Source organism: Astyanax mexicanus, chromosome 12, assembly GCF_023375975.1.
Source record: "Astyanax mexicanus isolate ESR-SI-001 chromosome 12, AstMex3_surface, whole genome shotgun sequence".
NCBI classification, from domain to species: domain Eukaryota; kingdom Metazoa; phylum Chordata; class Actinopteri; order Characiformes; family Acestrorhamphidae; genus Astyanax; species Astyanax mexicanus.
Genome location: NC_064419.1, coordinates 8,486,317 through 8,493,667, shown reverse-complemented (window position 1 = coordinate 8,493,667; position 7,351 = coordinate 8,486,317). Strand labels below are relative to the sequence as shown.

Here is a 7,351-nt window from a genome sequence, read left to right as displayed (position 1 = left end):
GATATAAAATTGGAATATGTGGTTTGGGTGTGATATAAAATTGGAATATGAGGATTTGGTGTGATATAAAATTGAAATATGAGGATTTGGTGTGATATAAAGTTGGAATATGAGGATTTGTGTTGGAACTCATCTGACGTCATGACCAACATTCAACCTGAAATAAACGTCTATTGACGTTGGTGGCCAGCTGGGCTTGGGAGGGGAGCTTAATAAGTGCCTACACACTATCAAACACAGATCTTACACAAATTTCATTTTGTGAAACACTTATTTTCATGTATTTACATTAAATAAATGAAAAGCACTCAAATCAGAATTCTTAATATTTAGATTAATTTACGTAAAGCTAAGCAAATCAGTTATATCTGTCTGTTACTTTATATATGTGCATATTGTCTTTGTTACTTTGGTGTGACTATAAAAAATAATATTTACCTTCTTATTTATTTATTTATTTATTTATTTATTTATTATTAATCAAACACTTTAACTCCTATTGGTTCAGTGATGAACCTGCGCGCCCTCTGCTGGCGGCTCCGCGTTCCTGCACCTTACTCTCGCCCCGCCCCTCACACTTCTGACCAATAGGAGCGAGGCTGAGCCGCAGCGGACGGAGTTCGGTCCGTGTGAAAGTCGGGATTGGGGTGTTTCGGTGTTTATCAGCAGAAACTTGAGGAAACTGGACTTTAAATAATCAGTTCATCTGGATAAACTCTGCTAATCGGAGTGAAATCAAGAGGTTTAGAAGAATCTGGAGTAAAACTGATCCGGACTGTTCGGTCGCACCTGCTGATCCGAATTCTGAGTGGTTCTATTGAGGAAGATCTGAATCCAGTCTGATCCAGGTAAACCCACCTACACTCCACACAGACCCTTAAAAACCGATCTACCAGCTTTATTCTGCATTTAAACCGGATTAATCCGGATTTATATTCTGTTAATACGTTTTATATCAACTTCTATTTCACTAGTTTAGTTTCAATACTTAATCCTAAACTCTGAATTCTGTTGTTTTTGCATGTAAAAGTGTGTACAGGTGGAGCAGGTGTGTGTTTACCTGTACTGTGTTCTGTATGACGACAGGTGTGTTATAAACTCTTTATAATCTCAGATATAATCTCAGGTCAAATAAACAATGAAGTAAAACTTCCAGATACTTTACACCTGCTGTAATGAATCAGTTTTAATATAAAATAACTATATGTTCTATAAGGGATATAATAAAGAAAGTTAGACTGAATTCACTTCTTTCTTTCCACTGAAGCTTTTCGTACAACAAACTGAACAGAAAAAAATCCAAGACTGTAAATAAAGTGTTTTTTTGTTTGTTTGTTATTGAAGTATGTGGATTATATATTTTATGATGTTGAAATATGTCAATTAGGTGTGACATAAAATTAGAAAATGTGGATAAATGTTAAAGTTGGAATATGTGCATTATATGGGATAAAACAAAAAATAATATTTGGAAAAAGGCACAAATATGTGGATTAGGTGTGATATAAAGTTGGAATATGTGGATAAGGTGTGATATAAAATTGCAATATGTGATTTGGGTGTGGTATAAATTAAAATATGTGGATTTGGTGTTGTATAAAGTTGAAATATGAAGATTTGGTGTGATATAATGCTGGAGTATGTGGATTGGGTGTGATATTAAATTAGAATATATGGATTAGGTGTAATATAAAGTTTAAATATGTGGACTGGGTGTGAAATAAAGTTGCAATATCAGGATTAGGTGTCATATAAAGTTTGAATATGTTAATTGGGTGTTATAGAAAGTTAGAATATGTGCATTAGGTGTGATATAAAATTGCAATATGTGATTTGGGTGTGGTATAAATTGAAATATGTGGATTGGGTGTGATATAAAATTGGAATATGTGGATTGGGTGTGGTATAAAGTGTGAATATGTTGATTAGGTGTAATATAAAGTTGGAATATGTGGTTTGGGTGTGATATAAAGCTGGTATATGTGGATTGGGTTGGTATAAAGTTGGAATATGTGGATTGGGTGTGAAATAAAGTTGGAATATGTGGATTAGGTGTGATATAAAATTGCAATATGAGGATTGGGTGTGATATAAAGTTGGAATATGTGGATTGAGTGTAATATAAAATTGGAATATGTGTATTGGATTGGTATAAAGTTGGAATATGTGGTTTGGGTGTGGTATAAAATTGGAATATGAGGATTTGATGTCATATAAAGTTGGAATATGTGGATTTGTGTTGGTATTTGACTCCAGGCTATTTTTTTTTTTAGTTGTGTGCTGGGGCTGTAGTGATTGGGCAGGTTATGAGCAGGTGACGTACAGGTGACGTAACATTTCCCCCTTTATGTAGATTAGTGTTACTGTAACTGATTGATCTATGAACAGATCAAATCAAATGTGTTGAGAAATTCCATATCTCACCTTTTTATGATCATTCATTAATCAGATTTAATTTCTTCTTTTTAGTTTAAATCTTATAATGTGTATAAAATGTTTTACTCTGTAATAACTGGGGATGCACTAAATATTCTGCAATAGAAACGGTTTGACTAAAATGTGAAATAATAATTTTCTGTGTAATCAGTTTACTATGGAAAACAATTCATAAATACATTCATAACACAATAAATGTCATATAATGTTATAATAATTAATTGTATTCAGTCCTATAATAGCAAAATGAATAGTGTGTGAGGTTGTGGGAGGTTGTGGGGTTTTACACTCACACCTGAACCTGATCCACAAACACACACACACACAGTTCACACACACACACACACACACACAGTTCACTCTATAGAGCACACACAGAGAAGCTGTTGTTTTACTCTTTCTTTCTCTCTCTCTCTCTATCTCTCTCTCTCTCTCGTCCTCATGTTTCTTTGTTTTCCTGACTTTCTTACTCTCTTTTTTGCTCTCTCTTTCTTTTTATTTCTATTTCTCTCTCTCTCTCTATCTTTCTTTATCTCTCACTTCCTCAAAATTCACTTTGATTCAGTTCAGGTGTTTCATTTTTACATTTGTATTGCCGGTTTTGTATGTCCTTAAACATAAATAACAAAACAATAAATAAGAGTAACAGTAATAATAATACTAATAATCATAATATTATATCTAACTTTTAAATACATGTTCTTAACTCAGTGTTCCTCTGTCTGTGCAAAAACATACTGCCCCCTTACACACACACACACACTTACACACACGCACACACACCCCTGTTACCATCGTAACCACACTCAGCCAAAGTACAACCTTGACTTCTTGCTCCCGCAGAGAGAGAGAGAGAGAGAGAAAGAAAGAGAGAGAGAGAGTTAGGGGGAGACAGAAAGAGAGAGAGAAAGAGAGAGAGAGAGAGAGAGAGAGAGAGAGGGCAAGAGAGAGAGAAAGAGGATGAGAGGGAGAGGTGGGGGCTGGTAGGTGAACAAGGAGACAAACACACACTCTTACACACACACACACACACACACACACTCCTCCCTGCAGCGAGACAAAGCCCTGTCTGCATTCCCACACCGGCCCGCCGAACACTGGTCACTAAACCACCACACAGACCAGCCGCCACACTACAGCCTTATCACTCAATTATTACTCAGTTATTACACAGTTATTACTCAGTTATTACACAGTTATTACACAGTTATTACTCAGTTATTAACATTAAAAATCATACCCGAAAGTGCTGTTAAGATTTCTGAAGATAATAATTGAATAGAAAAGACACTACAGAGAGTTTTTGGCCAAAAGTGAGCAAAATAAAACCAAAGACATTAAAATTAATAATTGAATAAGAGATTTACAATAACATCAATAAAATACATCACAATAACAGACCTGATCAACACATAACACACTGCTAATTTATGCTCAACAAAGTAATGGGATTAGAAGTTTGACATGTTTCACTGCATGTTTTCTCATTCATGTTTTCTCAAGGTACAGTGAAAGAGTAAGGTCGAGTGAGGTTGAAACAACATAGTTTGTGGTAGAGTGAGAGAGTGAGTTAGAAAAAGGTAGAGCAAAGTAGCACGAGATAAAGCGGTAGTGTGAGATCAAGCAATCTAGAGTCAGATAGAGGGAGGTAAAAAGAGGTAGACTGAGTAAGGTTGAGTAAGTTAGAGTGAGGCAGAGTAAGGTAGACTGAGGTAGAGTGAGGTTAAATGATCTAGAGTCAGATAGAGTGAGGTAAAAGAAAGTAGATTGAGGAAGGTTGAGTAAGTTAGAGTGAGGCAGAGTAAGGTAGACTGAGGTAGAGTTATAGGTTGAGCGATCTAGAGTCAGATAGAGTGAGGTAAAAGGAGGTAGATTGAGGAAGGTAGAGTAAGTTAGAGTGGGGTTAAGCAAGTAAGAGTGAGGCAAAGTAAGGGAGACTGAGGCAGAGTGATGTTGAGTGAGGTAGAGTGAGGTAAAATGACATAGTTCATGAAAATGTAAAGTAGTAAAATAAGGTAGGTTGAGGTAAAAGGAGGTAGATTGAGGCAGACTGTGGTAGAATAAGGTACACTGTAAAACTTGACAAGTTAAATAATCTCAAACGATTTGAGGAAAACGATTGCCTTAAACCATTTCAGTTTAATAACTCAAACAATTTGAGCATAAATTATTTTTTAAAATGAGTGTGAATAATGCTCATAATTATTGTTATATAGAATTGAGTAAATCAAGTGACTTGTGCTAACCGTGTTCACAGTGTAATTGATAGTTTATTTAAGTTGTTGGACTCTGTATGTGCACTGGAAAGCCTAATAAGTTAAGTCTACTCAAATCATTTTTTAGGTACCGTAATTCGTTGCCTCAAATGAATTAAGTTTTCAAAACTTTTTTTTTTTAGTTAATTTTAATACTGTGTGGAGTTGAACAAACGTTTATTCTCAAAACTATTCATTCACATAAATTAGCTACAGAGTGAACAGTTTAGAGAGCACAGCCAATAGAGAGAATAATGATGCTTGTTCTTACAGCCAACAGCATCATAATGCACTATTAATTCACTGTTTTTTACACAACTCCAGCAAATCGAGTTGAGCTAACTCATTTTAAACTATTAAAGTAAAGTAAATAGGCTGTAGTTATACAAACGTCCTATCAAATAACCTCAACTTATTTCATTTGAGGAAACCGTTTGCCTTAAATTATTTAAGTTACACTAACTCAAGTCAAACACTTAAAACAAACACTTTTTTAAAGAGCAGCTATAAATGCAAGAAGGCAACACATCATTTTTTTGAGTTAGTTTGACTTCATCAGCATAAGTGATGCCATGTTTCTGTAATATTTAAGTTATATTTACTAATTAATTAGTTCAATAAGAAATGCAGTTAGGGTTTATAGTGTAGAGCAAGTTAGAGTGAGGTTACGCAATTTAGAGTACACTGTAAACCCATATGTGGTTTGAACTCAAATGATTTAAGTCTGTTTTACATAAAATTGGATATTTCTAAACTATACTCAACTATTTTGAGTTAGTTGAACATTTGTGGGCACATATAAACATTTAAACTGAGATCTTTGAGTTGAACCAACTTATAATAACTGAGTTTAGTCTGTTGCCATTAACAGCTTCTTTTCTATTGGCTTCTGTCACAATCTATTTGCATACTGGGTGTGTCCAACAGTTTCTGACTAATCAGACACTCACCATCAGTGTGTAATGATTCCCCCTGGGGTACCTTAGAAATAAATAAAGTCCCTTTTTAGTTGTAATAACATGATGTTTTAAATTATGCTAACTATGCTAATTTTTATTGCCCGTTACTTTAAAAAAGAGCAAACCGACTGCCTTAAAAAAGTTAAGTAAACTCAACTTACCTGGTCTTACAATATAACCAAAACAAAAACGTTAAATCAACTTCCCTTTAGTTGTAATAACTTGATGTTGTGAGTTATGCTAACTTTAGTTTTCTTTACCCATTACTTAACTTTTTTAAGGCAACCGGTTTCCTCACATTTTTAAAGTAAATTCGACTTATCCGGGCTTACAGTGTAATGCAGAGTGAGGAAGGACAAGCAGATTGAGGTAGGGTGAGTGTCACGTCCTGGTCTTGTCTCATGTCTCTGTGTGTTATTCCCACGTGACCTGTGCTCCTCTGTGTCTCTTGTCAGTAGTTTTCCACCATGTGTTTCTCATTTGTAGCTCCGCCCCTTCCCCAGGTGTTTCCTATTCTAGTGTGTTTCCTGTTTGGTTAAATAGATCCCCTGTGCCACTTTTCCCTCGTCGGTCTTTGCACCTTCACCTGTCGTTCGTCTCTCTCTGTGTTTCAAAGCTTTTCTCAGTGTCTCTCATAGCCTTAGTTCCTTGTTTCTTGTTTATTTCTTGTTTTCTCGTTTTATTTCACGTTCCTAGCTCCTTGTATATATTCCCTTTTTGTTTATTATTTTCATTATCTCTAGTTTATTTATGTTCTCTAGTTTCCCTCGTTTATTTTGGTTTATTATCTTTGTTACGTGTTTACTTGTTTCTTTGTTTATTTGTTATTTATTTAATAAATCATTTATTTTCGCCCTTACCTGCACTTGCGTCCGTCTCCTCTTCTCCCTGCCTGGGCCACCCGTGACAGTGAGGTAGAGTGAGGTAGAGGTGAAAATGAGTGTATCAAATTAATATGAGGATTTCCAGCACTGTTATCATACATCAAAAGTATTTTTGTACATATTGTATTAGGTAAGTAAGCCTGGTGCGTTACGTGTTGGGCTGAAGCTCAGTGTTGGGCGCTGTTACAGATTCAGTGTGTTTTTATGCGTTTAGCGCAGTGTGGTTTTACTACAGCGCTCATCTTAAACAACACAGAGTGGGCGAGCTGGCACCGAGTGGGCGCTTCAGAGAGAGGGAGACAAAGAGAGAGATTCAGCTTCCCTCCCACTGCCCAGCTCCCAACAGCAGCTCTGTGTGTGTGTGTGTGTGTTTGAGTATAAGTGTGTGTGTGTGTGTAGTCCTGGTACTACCATCCTGCCTTCTCCTCTTACATCACACCCTCATCCCCCGCCGCTGTACTGTACTCAGGGGCCCGCGGCTCGGAGCACACAGGCCTTATTTAGGCCTTTATAAGCAGGACGGTGTCTGAGGTCACGGTTCCCCTCGGGCTGGTTCTCATCCAGGTAGAACTGCTTGGTGCTCTGGATTGTTGTTTTTTTTGCATGATTTAACTGTGCTTTCGCCTCAGCTAACAGACAGCTGACCCAAGGTTTTGCAGAAGATTCACTGCACTGAACAAAGAGAACTGTTGACCTGTTTAATAATTTTATTTCTAATTTTTCCCATTTTCTCCCGAATTGACACGGCTAATTACCCAACCCACTCATTTGTACTCCCCCTATCACTAGTGATGCCACAACACACCAGGAGGGTGAA

The 7,351-nt window shown here is 36.4% G+C and overlaps 1 protein-coding gene across 1 annotated transcript in view; it reads left to right on the top strand.

Annotated features, from left to right (window-relative positions):
- Positions 1 to 605: 605 nt before the first annotated feature.
- si:ch73-61d6.3 (occludin) overlaps positions 606 to 7,351 on the top strand; it is a 51,233-nt gene continuing 44,487 nt past the window's right edge. Inside the window, exon 1 of the mRNA XM_022670849.2 lies at positions 606 to 848. The gene's annotated coding sequence lies outside the window, so the exon portion shown is untranslated. The remainder of the gene's footprint in view (positions 849 to 7,351) is intronic.